Here is a 16,620-nt window from a genome sequence, read left to right on the forward strand (position 1 = left end):
ATTAGTAGAGGGAATTAGCCTAAGACATTAAACAGTTACAGTTCGGATGTTATGTGTAACCTCATTTCCCATGAAAACTTACCCTGACGAATTACCTTACCGCGACACATTGACCCTAAGGCCTGTTTCACACTTCCATTTTTTGACGTTAGTCAAAATTCGCCAATTTTAGAAAAAAACGGATCCGCCCCTTTTCTGGTGGATCCATTTTTTTCCCCCATAGACTTACATCAGCGGCGGATCTTGACTGACGGTCGTCCGTCTCACCCATTTTTTGACGGATCCGTCAAAATTTTAGCAGCTCCCGGGCGGATGAAACGGACTCTGAAACGTTTTTTCAGAGTGACGGTGCACTATTTTGTATTGCGCATACACGGCAGATTCGCTCTGGCAGGGATTTTAACCCCTGAATAGCGTTCCGGAAAAGCCGAGCAAAGCAAAAATTCTCTCTCTCTCCTTTTCCAGGACATGGTTCCTTTAATTTACCCTCTCCTTTTCCAGGACGCGGTTCCTTTAATTTACCGACTTCAGCAGATCCGCAAAACAATGGTCTGGTGGCATAAGTTGGTGTCACAACGGAAACGGATCCGTTTTTAGCATCTTTCACGGATTGCAACTGACCAAAAAAAACGGAAGTGTGAAACAGGGCTAATGGGTATGAGTGTCTTGTGATAACTTATTTACTCTTATCTAGGAGCTATATCTGTTAAGAATATGAAAGACTTTACCAATATTGTCACATCCCTTTAGTATAACTCTTTTGTTGAGATTTTTAGCCCCACATTATTGACATATACCTGTTTTTCTGTCACAATAACTTTTCTATATATCACACATTGCGTCTTTTGAACTAAACGCCACTTGAAAATTGAGGGTGTACTGCACGTCCCTTGGTGGGAAGGAGTTCATCTTGAGCTCTGGTAATGCCCTCTGGTATCTGGCCTGATGCACCTCCAGCCATATGGAAGATGTGGCGCTTCCATTGGAGCTTCATCTGATGGGGTTTGGACACATGATCCACCGAATTGAAGTGGAACGCAGAGACGCACAACCTGACGCACTTCCGGCTGTGTGGAACGCATGGTGGCACACATTGACGTTTAGTATGACTCAATTACGGGCATGCGCTTTAATAGCTGGAACACACAATGACACACAGACTGGTGGTAGCCCTATTAGCAGTGCGTCTCAAGCCTCTCTATGATGGCACACACAATGGTAGACTGCATGCATAATTGGAATGCCTACTATTTAGGTGAGTTTATATAAAGGGATTCGATTAATCTAGCAGCATGCAAATCATCCTGCGGATACACATTCTCTGCAACTGGAGAAGCCTTACCAAATGGTTTCTCTATATACGATATCATCATCTGGTTAACTAGTTAAGGGTCTTCATGCTCTGAATGTATTACCTGAAGCATCACTCCTGATGAACCTTGAGAAAAGGGGAATAGTGTTGAGTTCCATGTAGGATAATAAGCTTTATAGTTATGGTAATGAGCTTCATTTAAAACTATATATGAAGAAGCTTTCTGTGTAACTGGCCCATTATACTGTACATGACTCCTGAACACGATGGAGTTTTGTATTTGTTTTTGCATTTTTTTGTTTATGAAGTCCTATAAAGACTGAATTCAAACTATTATCCTAGGTTTAGCTGGCCAAATTGGGTCTGTGGAGGTCTGATTTGTCTATCACTTCATTAATTGTTTTATCCAGAGAGATAATGGAGAATGAGTATGTTTTCCAGTACAAGGAGGTGCAAGCACTTGCTGTCCAAGACCAAGGACATGAGCCAGCATATTTGTTAGTACAAGTGCAATGCATAAGAGCACATTCATGCTGTAGTCATTAACAAGGCAAAACTAGAATATCACCAACAAGTAGATACCATTCACTAAGTACATAAATAATAATACATGTAAATAACATAGGGTGCAAAGTTGATACTATTTTGATAAAAAGAGCGTAAAAGCCATACTACCGCAACAAAGTGTACCCAATCAGGATGGTCCCTAACATTAGCATCTGCCCTCACTATGCGCCAGCAGGCCTCAAAATAGACAAAGTGCAGAGGAGGACCTACACTAGACCATTTCTTTCCAGCCCGTGGACAGCTAAGTAGAGAAGGGCCCGCAAGTTCATAGAGAGGTGAGATACTATAGTTAAGGATCACTCTCAATGTGTGTACACCATGTGGTGGTGGCTTGGGTTTTACGCTTTTTTGATCAAAATAGTTTCAGCTAAGTACCCTACGTTATTTATATGTACTTTTACTATGTATTTATTTACTTACTGCAGGGTACTTGTTCATTGTTTTTATTCTCGGTTTTGTTGTTAATATACAGTATAAGTAGAGGAATATTATAATCATGGAAAAGGAAAAGCCCAATTCCAAAGGCCATTGATAAACCTGTAACCATCCTGATTACCAACTGAATTTTCCTCCAATAGTGTTCTAAATTTCTGCAAGACCGAAAGATATGCAGGAAATCTTCTATTTCCACACCACATCTACAGCATAGCATACTAACAGAGGGTATTAGGGTATGTAGATGGGATGGCACGGTGGCTCAGTGGTTAGCGCTGCAGCGCTGGGGTCCTGGGTTCAAATCCCACCAAGGACAACATCTGCAAGGAGTTTGTATGTTCTCCCCGTGTTTGCGTGGGTTTCCTCTGGGTACTCCGGTTTCCTCCCACATTCTAAAGACATACTGTTAGGGAATTTAGATTGTGAGCCCCATCGAGGACAGCGATGATAATGAGTGCAAATTGTAAAGCGCTGCGGAATATGTTAGCGCTATATAAAAATAAAGATTATTATTATTATGGCACCCTGTTCTTTCTGGAGAGTAATTTGTACCACAATATGTATTTTTTGTACATCATAAACCTGCCTGTTGAAATCTTGAATAGATGGAGATTTTGTGTCAATGTGAGACATGAGACAACTGTTCAGAAGATAAGGTCATACCCAAATTTCTCTCATATTCTGAGATGTATTTTGGGGATTCTTAGCTTGGGGTGTTTTGTAACAGAGTATATACAGTAGTTAAACTTGTACTTTAAGAAAGTAATTCGGGGTGCCAGCGTATTGAGAAAATGGGACATCTGTCTTATTCTCCCCGTCCCTAAAGGAGCGAGATCAGACATAGCAAGCAATGTAAGTGAGGATGGCCAAGTCGAGGATTCTCCAAAATTAAAGGCTCAGAATTTATTTGAGCAAAGCCAGAAGTTAAAATATGATGCAATGTCCAAAACAAGTGAGGCTGGTTTCACATTTGCGTTTTTTTTTCGCGGTAATTTAGCGCTAAATAGCGCATGCGTTTTTTTTTCCTATACTTTGCATGGGATGCGCTTATGTGCGCATACACATGCGTTTGTACGCGTTTTACCGCGCATGCGTTTTTTTGCGGTATGCGCTCGGGCGCACAAAATGCAACTTGTTGCATTTTTTGTGCGTCCGATTTGCCTCAAAAAAACGCATGCGCGCGCAATGCGTTTTTTTACAGCAAGACACCCAATATAAGTCTATGGGTGCGCATATGTGCGCATTGACATGCTTATGTATGCGTTTTTTTGCACATGCGTTTTTTTTTGTTAACCATGGAATTTAGGGGTTTGGGTTAGAGTTAGGGTTAGTTAAGGGGGTTTAGGGTTAGGGTCAGGGTTAGGGTTAGGGTCAGGGTTAAGTATGGTTTGGTTAAGGGTTAGGGTCAGGGTTAGGGTCAGGGTTAGGGTTAGGGTTAAGTATGGTTTGGTTAAGGGTTAGGGTTAGGGTTAGGGTTAAGGTTAGCTAGGGTTTGGGTTAGGGTTAAGTATGGTTTGGTTAAGGGTTAGGGTCAGGGTTAGGGTTAGGGTTAAGGTTAGTTAGGGTTTGGGTTAGGGTTAAGTATGGTTTGGTTAAGGGTTAGGGTCAGGGTTAGGGTTAAGTATGGTTTGGTTAAGGGTTAGGGTTAGGGTCAGGGTTAGGGTTAGGGTTAAGGTTAGTTAGGGTTTGGGTTAGGGTTAAGTATGGTTTGGTTAAGGGTTAGGGTCAGGGTTAGGGTTAAGTATGGTTTGGTTAAGGGTTAGGGTTAGGGTCAGGGTTAGGGTTAGGGTCAGGGTTAGGGTTAGTAAAGTCATGGTTTGGGTTAGTGTGAGGGGCCACCTAATGTTGGAAAAAAACGCAAACGTGGTAAAAACGCACTAAAAACGCATACAAACGCATAAAAACGCTGCGTTTTTTTCATGCATGCTCATAAAAATGCTTGAAAAAAACGCAGCAGTTGTATGGTTTTGTATGCGTTTTTCAATGCGTTTTTTTGCGGGAAAAACACGCTGCAAAAAAAAGCAAGTGTGAAACAGGCCTGAGGGTTCTCTTTGGCCAGTGGTCCTCAACCTTTCTGACCTTGAGAGCCACATTCAGCTCTGAGGGCCCCATCACACATAGCGATGCACCAGCGATCCCGACAACGATATGACCTTGTCAGGATCGCTGGTGTGTCGCTACATGATCGCTGGTGAGCTGCCAAACAGGCAGATCTCAGCAGTGATCAGGACAGCGACGACGCGGGTAACATGCACGCACGTCGCTTAGTTACCGTTGTGTATCTTAGATACCAGCGCGCTGGTGCAGGGAGCTGGTAACCAAGGTAAACAGCGGGTTTCTAAGCGCCACACGGCGCACGGTGGTTAGAAACCTGCTGTTAACCTTGGTTACCAGATCCCTGCACCAGCGCACTGGTATGTAAGGTACACAGCGGGTAACTAAGTGATGTGCACCCTTAGTTACCCGCGGTTTTCATTGGAAATCAGCGTCCAGCTCGCTGATCTCCCGCCTGCCACACGCAGCGATGCATGCTGGCCGGCGGGAGACCAACGATCAAAAAAAGGTCCAGGGCATTCAAGCACGATCAGCAATATTCGGCGGGGGGGGCGGTCGCTGATCCTCCTCACACACAGCGATATCGCTGGTGAGATCGCTGTTGCATCACAAAACTTGTGACTCTTCAGCGATCTCGCTAGCGATCTCGCTGTGTGTGACGGGGACTTGAGACAGGCTGCCGCCACTCTCACAATAGTGTCACCCAGAGTCCCCATTAACAGCTACAATGATGGCCAAAGCTTTTACACAGAAATCACACAGAGCATACCTAGATCCAGGGTTTCCAACTTTACCCTCTTTCAGTTTTCTCTTATCATGCACTCCCACCACACTGTACTTCAAGTACCTTTTTTGACAGGTAGTATCATTCTGTCTCCGCTTACCTTACTTAATTTATGTCTCCAAACCCATGACCAGTATATGAGTATCGAGATCTTCTCTTCTGTGCAGGACTAATCACAAAAGCGACCATCTGGAAACTAGGAGCTGTTTGCTAGATTTGGTGCTAATGCACTAAACTGGCAGACAGTAGCTAGCCACACATCCGGGGCTCATGAGCCACAGGTTGGGGACCCCTGTCTTAGACCATCTTACTGCAGTCATCTTACATAGATTTAAGTAGAGAGGAAATGTTTTGTTGGGAGATGGAAGATGGATCTTTGGGAAACCATAATCAAAGTTATTTTAGTGCAGTGGAGGTCCAGTTAAAATTAAATGGCTCTCTGAAGATATTTACCAGTGTTTTTGATAGATTATTATGATTCATTGCTTTTTATTTACAGAAGTTGATTTTAAAGTTGAACTGCTTTGTAAGGGTGTGTGCACACGTAAGCAAGCTTTTTTTTGCGTTTTTGCAGCGTTTTTACAGGCAAAAACGCTTAAAAAAACGCTTACAACAAGCATCCCATTCATTTTAATGAATTCTGCACTTTTTGTGCATATTGATGCGTTTTTTTCCACAAAAAAACGCATTGCGGTAAAAAACGCAGCATGCTCATTAATTTCGCTGAAAAATCCACATTTCTAACTATTTTCTATGAGACTGGGGACGCTCCGGAAAAAAACACGCAAAAAACGCGCGGAAAAAAACGTGCGTTTTCTGGGAAGGAGTCCGGTTTTCAGTCAGGAATTTTCTGCATACGTGGGTACATAAAAGATTAGGCAAGAAGGCCGTTCGATTGGTTATAAAAAATAGTAGGTTATCAGCATAGGCTACAACCCTTTATGTGGGGGCCTTGAATTGAGATGCCAGAAATGTCTACTTTGGCTCTGATGTAGTGGATGAAGGGTTCTAGTGAAATAACAAAAATCATTGGAGAGAGGGGACAAACTTGACGTGTCATGTTAAGAATTCATATCTCAAATGTGAGATAGAATATATAGACCTTGACTTCAATGCGGGTACTGCAGACAAGGTTAAGTCATTCTGTTGGCTGTCATTAGACACTACCCAGCCAACCGATGAAGGACACTGGGCCACCAATCACATCACACATTGAGTAAGTGCTCTCAAAATGTGGATCACTTTCTCCGTTGGACTAAGCTTAATATAAGATGATAAGTGCAGTGTTGCAGGGTGGCATGCAGACTACAGCAACTGCTTTGAATTTTTTTTTGGCAAAATCACAAATTATATGTTTTTAAGCCATGGTTTCTGGGTGATAGTCTTCTTTTGAATCAAATAATTTTTATTAAACACTAGATGGAGGCGCGATTCTATCGCATCGGGAGGGCACAGTGCTCTGCACGCGGGATTTCCGTTACAAACAGAGAGATATACTCACCTTCCGACGACCCCGGATCTCCTCTTCACGCTCCCAGCATCTTCTGGTCCCAGTAATGCTTAGCGTGAAGGACAGGAGATGACGTCACTCTTGTGAGAGCGCGACATCATCAGCTGTCTTTCGCGCAAAGGATTACTGGGACCGAAAGATGCCAGGCGCGTGGTGAGAGGAGGGAAAGAGTTCGGGGGCTGTCGGAAGGTGAGCATATCACTATTTTTTATTTTCATTCTATTTTTTACAGGTTTTTACAGGTCTCCTCTCCTCCGGACCCTGGGTACCATCTGCACATTGAGCGCTGCACGGGTCATCTCCCGACTGCATCAACGCTGACCTCCGTGCGGCAGGAGATGACCCGCGGCAACCGTGGGGAGATCTGCAGCGCTAGCCGCTGATCTCCCGACGGTTGCCGCGGGTCATGCGGTAGCGGTGGCATGCATCGTTCGAATGCCGCGCCAATTCGCGGCCGGACTGCACCTGTCGCTGATGGCCGGCCGCAACCAATCAGCGATGCGGGATTTCCATTACAGACAGACAGAATTAGATGATTATATAGTAGATTTTCAGAAACAGAAAAAGTAGTGATAAAATACAAACTTAACTTTCAAAACGCTAAGTCTTTCAGTTCGTTATTCGATATTCCTTCAATGGGATGTCCAAATATCCTTCATTTGTTGTATTGAAAAAAACAAACCAGATGAGAGGGCGGTCCAAGTGAAGAAAGTCATAACACATAAGCGGTGGGAGAAGAGGTATTCAACTCACCTCTGGTAGTTTCTTTTCTGGTCCGCTCTGTGGACGGCACGGGACTTCTGAGGTTATTCTGATTGATAACCGGATCACAGGTGCCTAACTGGGCTAGCCAGCTGTCAATCAGAATGACCTCGGAAGTTCCAGCCCATCGCATCAGCAGAGACAGCTGAATCCTCGACAGGAGCATCTGTGACCGCTCTGTGCCGGGTGAGAATGGAGCCATACACAACAGGCAGGGAAGTTGCAATTACCTTCTTGTTAGCACTTGGTTACATTTTTTGTTTTTTTGTAAAGTTACAGATACCCTCTTTAAGTGGAGTTTATCTCTAATGAAAACTAAATCTCTCAAGAAAGAGCATACAGTTAATATTTGGAATGTATTCTTGTATATTATGAGGATTAGCATCCTTTTCATGAAGAGCAATTAGCTTTCTGGCCTGGTGAAGCAGATATAGAATGGATAGTTGATGGTCCTCCTCATAACCAACATATCCCAGTAGGCAAACGATAGGATCTAATGAAACTTCACATTCAAACACATTGGATATGAGATCTAGGAATGTATTCCAGAAGTTGTTAAGTCTAGGACAACATCACATGGGATCGCAGTTCCTAACTCAAACCAATGAAATAAAGATTTAAATACCACTCAGAATTTAATAGCAAAAGGCCAAGGTGTTTATTCTGGGTTAACAAATAATTTCATTAACCCCTTCACCCCCAAGGGTGGTTTGCACGTTCATGACCGGGCCAATTTTTACAATTCTGACCACTGTCCCTTTATGAGGTCATAACTCTGGAACGCTTCCATTGATCCCGGTGATTCTGACATTGTTTTCTCGTGACTTATTGTACTTCATGTTAGTGGTAAAATTTCATTCAAATAACTTATTTGTGAAAAAAATGGAAATTTGAATTTTTATGCCCTTAAATCACAGAGATACGGCACACAAAAAACTTGATAACTAACATTTCCCACATGTTTACTTTACATCAGCACAATTTTGGAACCAAAATTTTTTTTTTTTGTTAGGAAGTTATAAGGGTTAAAAGTTGACCAGCGATTTCTCATTTTTACAACACCATTTTATTTTTAAGACCACATCACATTTGAAGCCACTTTGAGGGGTCTATATGATAGAAAATACCAAAAAGTGACACCATTCTAAAAACTGCACCCCTTAAGGTGCTCAAAACCACATTCAAGAAGTTTATTAACCCTTTAGGTGCGTCACAGGAATTTTTATGAATATTTAAAAAAAAATGAACATCTAACTTTTTTTCACAAAAACAATAATTCAGGTTCAATTTTTTTTATTTTACCAAGGGTAAAAGGAGAAATTGGACTGCAAAAGTTATTGTGCAATTTGTCCTGAGTACGCTGATACCTGATTTGTGGGGGGGAACGACTGTTTCGGCGCATGGCAGAGCTCAGAATGGAAGGAGCGCCGTTTGACTTTTTCAATGCAAAATTGGCTGGAATTCAGATCGGACGCCATGTCACGTTTGGAGAGTCCCTGATGTACCTAAACAGTGGAAACCCCCTACAAGTGACCCCATTTTGGAAACTAGACCTCCCAAGGAACTTATCTAGATATGTGGTGAGAACTTTGAACCCACAAGGGCTTTACAGAAGTTTATAACGTACAGCGGTACAATTAAAAAATCATATTTTTTCCACAAAAATGATCTTTTCACCCCAATTTTTATTTTCCCAAGGGTAACAGGACCCTAAAAGATATTGTGCAATTTGTCCTGAGTATGCTGATACCCCACATGTGGGGGTAAACCACTATTTGGGCGCATGGCAGAGCTCAGAAGGGAAGCAGCGCCATTTGACATTTTTGGCTGGAATTGAGATCGGACATCATGTCGCGATTGGAAAACCCCTGATGTACCAAAACAGTGGAAACCCCCCACAAATGACACCATTTTGGAAACTAGACCCCCTAAGGAACTTATCTAGATGTGTGGTGAGAACTTTGAACCCCCAAGGGCTTCACAGAAGTTTATAACATAAAGCCGTACAATTAAAAAATCATATTTTTTCCACAAAAATGATCTTTTCACCCTCAATTCTTATTTTTCCAAGGGTAACAGCACCCTAAAAGTTATTGTGCAATTTGTCCTGAGTACGCTGATACCCCACATGTGGGGGTAAACCACTATTTGGGCGCATGGCAGAGCTGGGAAGGGAAGCAGCGCCATTTGACGTTTTTTGGCTGGAATTGAGATCGGACACCATGTCGCGATTGGAAAACCCCTGATGTACCAAAACAGTGGAAACCCCCCACAAATGACACCATTTTGTAAACTATTTTGGAAAATAAAAAATTTGTATTTTTTCCACAAACATGATCTTTTAGTCACTATTTTTTTATTTTCCCAAGGGTAACAGGAGAAATTAGACCCCAAAAGTTGTTGTCCAATTTGTCCTGAGTATGCTGATACCCCATATGTGGGAGAAAACTACTGTATGGGCACACGTCGGGGCTCGGAAGGGAAGTAGTGACGTTTTAGAATGCAGACATTGATGGAATGGTCTGCGGGTGTCATGTTGCCTTTGGAGATCCCCTAATGTACCTAAACAGTGGAAACCCCCCACAAATGACCCCATTTTGAAAACTAGACCCCCTAAGGAACTTATCTAGATGTGAGGTGAGCACTTTGAACCCCCAAGGGCTTCACAGAAGTTTATAATGCCAGGGCATGAAAATAAAAAAAATCGTATTTTTTCCACAAACATGATCAATTAGTCCCCAATTTTTTTATTTTCCCAAGGGTAACAGGAGAAATTGAACCCCAAAATTTGTTCTCCAATTTGTCCTGAGTAAGCTGACACCCCATATGTGGGAGAAAACTACTGTATGGACACACGTCAGGGCTCGGAAGAGAAGTAGTGACGTTTTGGAATGCAGACATTGATGGAATGGTCTGCGGGTGTCATGTTGCCTTTGGAGAGCCCCTAATGTACCTAAACAGTGGAAACCCCCCACAAATGACCCCATTTTGAAAACTAGACCCCCTAAGGAACTTATTTAGATGTGAGGTGAGCACTTTGAACCCCCAAGGGCTTCACAGAAGTTTATAATGCCAGGGCATGAAAATAAAAAAATCGTATTTTTTCCACAAACATGATCAATTAGTCCCCAATTTTTTTATTTTCCCAAGGGTAACAGGAGAAATTGAACCCCAAAAGTTGTTGTCCAATTTGTCCTGAGTAAGTTGACACCCCATATGTGGGAGAAAACTACTGTATGGACACACGTCAGGGCTCGGAAGGGAAGTAGTGACGTTTTGGAATGCAGACATTGATGAAATGGTCTGCGGGTGTCATGTTGCCTTTGGAGAGCCTCTAATGTACCTAAACAGTGGAAACCCCCCACAAATGACCCCATTTTGAAAACTAGACCCCCTAAGGAACTTATTTATATGTGAGGTGAGCACTTTGAACCCCCAAGGGCTTCACAGAAATTTATAATGCCAGGGCATGAAAATAAAAAAATCGTATTTTTTCCACAAACATGATCAATTAGTCCCCAATTTTTTTATTTTCCCAAGGGTAACAGGAGAAATTGAACCCCAAAAGTTGTTGTACAATTTGTCCTGAGTACGCTGACACCCGATATATGGGAGAAAACTACTGTATGGACACACGTCAGGGCTCGGAAGGGAAGTAGTGACGTTTTGGAATGCAGACTTTGATTGAATGGTCTGCGGGTGTCATGTTGCCTTTGGAGAGCCCCTGATGTACCTAAACAGTGGAAACCCCCCACAAGTGACCCCATTTTGGAAACGAGAACCCCTAAGGAACTTATCTAGATGTGTGGTGAGCACTTTGAACCCCCAAGGGCTTCACAGAAGTTTATAATGCCAGGGCATGAAAATAAAAAAATCGTATTTTTTCCACAAACATGATCAATTAGTCCACAATTTTTTTATTTTCCCAAGGGTAACAGGAGAAATTGAACCCCAAAAGTTGTTGTCCAATTTGTCCTGAGTAAGTTGACACCCCATATGTGGGAGAAAACTACTGTATGGACACACGTCAGGGCTCGGAAGGGAAGTAGTGACGTTTTGGAATGCAGACATTGATGGAATGGTCTGCAGGTGTCATGTTGCCTTTGGAGAGGCTCTAATGTACCTAAACAGTGGAAAACCCCACAAATGACCCCATTTTAGAAACGAGAACCCCTAAGGAACTTATCTAGATGTGTGGTGAGCACTTTGAACCCCCAAGGGCTTCACAGAAGTTTATAATGCCCGGGCATGAAAATAAAAAAATCGTATTTTTTCCACAAACATGATCAATTAGTCCCCAATTTTTTCATTTTCCCAAGGGTAACAGGAGAAATTGGACCCCAAAAGTTGTTGTCCAATTTGTCATGAGTAAGCTGACACCCCATATGTGGGAGAAAACTACTGTATGGACACACGTCGGGGCTCGGAAGGAAAGCAGTGCCATTTTGGAATGCAGACTTTGATGGAATGGTCTGCGGGTGTCATGTGCGTTTGGAGAGCCCCTGATGTACCTAAACTATTGAAACTCCCCACAAGTGACCCCATTTTGGACACTAGACCCCCACGGAACTTATCTAGAAGTGTGGTGAGCACTTTGAACCCCCAAGTGCTTCACAGAAGTTTATAACGCTCGGACGTGAAAATAAAAAAATCATTTTTTTCCACAAAAATGATATTTTTGCCCCCAATTTTTTTATTTTCCTAAGGGTAACAGGAGAAATTGGACCCCAAAAATTGTTTGGCAATTTGTCCTGAGTAGGCTGATACCCTACATGTGGGGGTAAAACACTGTTTGGGTGCATGGCAGAGCTTGGAAGGAAAGGAGCACCATATGACTTTTTCAACTCAGAATTGGCTGGAATTGAGATCAGACGCAATGTTGCATTTGGAGAGCCCCTGATGTGCCCAAACAGTGGAAACCCCCAATTCTAACTCCAACCCGAACCCCAGCACACCCCTAACCCTAATCTCAGCCCTAACCCTAGCCCTAACCCTAACCCTAGCCCTAGCCCTAACCCTAACCCTAGCCCTAACCCTAGCCCTAACCCTAATGGGAAAAGGGAAATAAATACATTTTTTTAATTTTATTATTTTTCCCTAACTAAGGGGGTGATAACGGGGGGTTTGATTTACTATTTATGGCGGTTTTTATTTTTGGCAGCTGTCGCACGCTGAAAGACGCTTTTTATTGTAAAAATAGTTTTTGCATCACCACATATTGAGAGCTATAATTTTTCCGTATTTTGACCCACCGAGTCATGTGAGGTCTTATTTTTTGCGGGACGAGTTGACGTTTTTATTGTTACCATTTTCGGGCACGTGACATTTTTTGATCGCTTTTTATTCCGATTTTTGGGAAGCAAAATGAACAAAAACCAGCATTTCATGAATTTCTTTTGGGGGAGTGCGTTTACACCGTTCCGCGTGCGGTAAAATTGAGAAAGAGGTTTTATTCTTCGGGTCAGTACGGTTACAGCGATACCTCATTTAGGTCGTTTTTTTATGTTTTGTCGGTTTTATGCAATTAAAACTATTTTATATAAAAAATTATTGTTTTTGCATCGCTTTATTCTGCGAGCTATAACTTTTTTATTTTTTTGCTGATGATGCTGTTTGGCAGCTCGTTTTTTGCGGGACAAGATGACGTTTTCAGCGGTACCATGGATATTTATATGCGTCTTTTTGATCGCGCGTTATTACACGTTTTGTTTAGCGGTATGATAATAAATCAATATTTTTTGCTTCGTTTTTTATTTTTATTTTTTAAGGGGTTCGCTAAAGGGGTTAACTAATGGGACAGTTTTATAGGGCGGGTCGTTACGGACGCGGCGATACCTAATATGTGTACTTTTATTGTTTTGGGGTTTTTTTATTTTCAAAAAATGAATTTATTGGGGAATATTTTTTTTTTTTTTTTACTAATTTATTTGGCGATTTTTTTAAAATTATTTTTACACTTTTTTTATTTTTTTACTTTATTACATAGTCCCAGGTGGGACATCACTGTCCTGTGACAGATCACTGATCTGTCACATCACAGATCACTGTGACAGATCAGCAATCTGTCACAGGCATTGAAGAAGACTTCCTCTTGCCTGCGCTTTGCAGGCACTGAGGAAGCCAGCTTCCTGCAGGCCCCCGAAGGCCCCCGTCGCCATCTTGGATTCGGGGGCCTGGAGGAAAGGAGCCCCCGCAGCAGCGCTGCACATTGCGCTGCCGTGTGGGGCTCAGGGAAGCACGGAGGGAGCCCCCTCCCTGCCGATGCTTCCCTTTAACTCCCGGTACACCGCGATCGTGTTTGATCGCGGTGTGCAAGGGGTTAACGTGTCGGGGGCGGTCCGTGACCGCCCCTGACACATTGTGCCGGATGTCAGCTGTGATAATCAGCTGACACCCGGCCGCGATCAGCGGCGCTCACCACGTGGGCGCCGCTGATCGCGGTAGACGTACTATCCCGTCCATGGGCATAGGGGCCCGAGTCCCATGGACGGGATAGTACGTCTCATGTGAGGAAGGGGTTAAATACTTTATAAACCTTCAATTAAAATCAACCAATAAATTACTCATTGAACAAAATGTCCATGGCTGGTGACCACCCACAAATAAGCACTGTAACAAACATATATATTTACAAAAAACGGGAGGGATGACGGGATGATGCTCCTCTTCACTATCCTGAGGAACCACTGTACAGCTCGCTAAATACCTGCGCTGAGCCCGCCAAAATCCCCACTTCCAGTGGGAATCATGCTGCCAAGCAAAGATTATTCTTGTGACCTGCAAAGCAATCTTTTATAATTAATAATAAAACTAACTAGCACCTTAACCCCTTTCTGCCATTAGACGTACTATTCCATCCATGTGCCTTGGGACTTAATTCCCAGGGACGGGATAGTACGTCTAATGCGATCAGCTGCGCCCACGTGGTGAGCGCCGCTGATCGCGGCCGGGTGTCAGCTGATTATCACAGCTGACACCCAGCACAATGTGTCAGGGGCGGTCACGGACCGCCCCCGACACGTTAACCCCTTGTACACCGCGATCAAACACGATCGCGGTGTACCGGGGATTAAAGGGAAGCATCGGCAGGGAGGGGGCTCCCTCCGTGCTTCCCTGAGCCCCCCACGGCAGCGCAATGTGCAGCGCTGCTGCGGGGGACTCCTTCCATACAGGCCCCCGGATCCAAGATGACGACGGCGGCCTGTAGAGAGCTGACTTCCTCACTGCCTGCAAAGCGCAGGCATGAGGAAGTCTGCAGAACTGCCTGTGACAGATTGCTGATCTGTCACAGTGATCTGTGATGTGACAGATCAGCGATCTGTCACAGGACAGTGATGTCCCACCTGGGACTATGTAATAAAGTAAAAAAAAAAGTGTAAAAATAATTTTAAAAAAATCGCTAAATAAATGAGTTAAAAAAAAAATATTCCCCAATAAATTCATTTTTTGAAAATAAAAAAAAAGCAATAAAAGTACACATATTTGGTATCGCCGCGTCCGTAACAACCCGTCCTATAAAACTGTCCCATTAGTTAACCCCTTTAGTGAACCCCTTAAAAAATAAAAAACGAAGCAAAAAATAATGATTTATTATCATACCACCGAACAAAAAGTGTAATAACGCGTGATCAAAAAGCATATAAATATCCATGGTACCGCTGAAAACGTCATCTTGTCCCGCAAAAAATGAGCCACCACCCAGCGTCATCCGCAAAAACATATAAAAGTTATAGCTCGCAGAATAAAGCAATGCAAAAATAATTATTTTTTATATAAAATAGTTTTCATTGCATAAAACCGACAAAACATAAAAAAAAGACCTAAATGAGGCATCGCTGTAACCGTACTGACCTGAAGAATAAAACCGTTTTATCAATTTTACCGCATGCGGAACGGTGTAAACGCACCCCCACAAAAGAAATTCATGAAACGCTGGTTTTTGTTCATTCTGCGTCACAAAAATCAGAATAAAAAACGATCAAAAAATTGTCACGTGCCCGAAAATGATACCAATAAAAACGTCAACTCGTCCCGCAATACATAAGACCTCACATGGCTCAGTGGGTCAAAATACGGAAAAATTATAGCTCTCAATATGTGGTGATGCAAAAACTATTTTTACAATAAAAAGCGTCTTTTAGCATGCGACAGCCGCCAAACTTAAAAACCGCCATAAATAGTAAATCAAACCCCCCGTTATCACCCCCTTAGTTAGGGAAAAATAATAAAATAAAAAAATGTATTTATTTCCATTTTCCCATTAGGGTTAGGGTTAGAGCTAGGGTTAGGTTTAGGGCTAGGGTTAGGGATAGGGTTAGGGAAAGAGTTAGGGCTAGGGTTAGGGTTAGGGCTAGGGTTAGGGTTAGGGCTGAGATTAGGGATAGGGGTGTGTTGGGGTTAGGGTTGGAGTTATAATTGGGGGTTTCCACTGTTTGGGCACATCAGGTGCTCTCCAAATGCAACATGGCGTCTGATCTCAATTCCAGCCAATTCTGCGTTGAAAAAGTCAAATGGTGCTCCTTCGCTTCCAAGCTCTGCCATGCGCCAGGGGTTTTACCCCCACATATAGGGTATCAGCATACTCAGGACAAATTGCAAAACAACTTTTTGGGGTCTAATTTCTCCTGTTACCCTTAGGAAAATAAAAAATTGGGGGCAAAAATATCATTTTTGTGGAAAAAAATGATTTTTTTATTTTCACGCCCAGGCATTATAAAATTCTGTGAAGCACTTGGGGGTTCAAAGTGCTTACCACATATCTAGATAAGTTCTGTGGGGGGTCTAGCTTCCAAAATGGGGTCACTTGTGGGGAGTTTCAATAGTTTAGGTACATCAGGGGCTCTCCAAGCGCACATGACACCCGCAGACCAATCCATCAAAGTCTGCATTCCAAAACGTCACTCCTTCCCTTCCGAGCCCCGACGTGTGCCCATACAGTAGTTTTCTCCCACATATGAGGTATCAACGTAATCAGGATAAATTGGACAACAACTTTTGGGGTCCAATTTCTCCTTGTACCCTTGGGAAAATAAAAAAATTGGTGACTGAAAGATCATGTTTGTGGAAAAAATACGATTTTTTATTTTCACGCCCGGGCGTTATAAACTTCTGTGAAGCACTTGGGGGTTCAAAGTGCTCACCACACATCTAAATAAGTTCCTTGGGGTTCTTGTTTCCAAAATGGTGTCATTTGTG

The sequence above is a fragment of the Dendrobates tinctorius genome, unplaced genomic scaffold (assembly GCF_039654945.1).
Source record: "Dendrobates tinctorius isolate UK_male_01 unplaced genomic scaffold, ASM3965494v1 ptg000007l, whole genome shotgun sequence".
Taxonomy (NCBI): domain Eukaryota; kingdom Metazoa; phylum Chordata; class Amphibia; order Anura; family Dendrobatidae; genus Dendrobates; species Dendrobates tinctorius.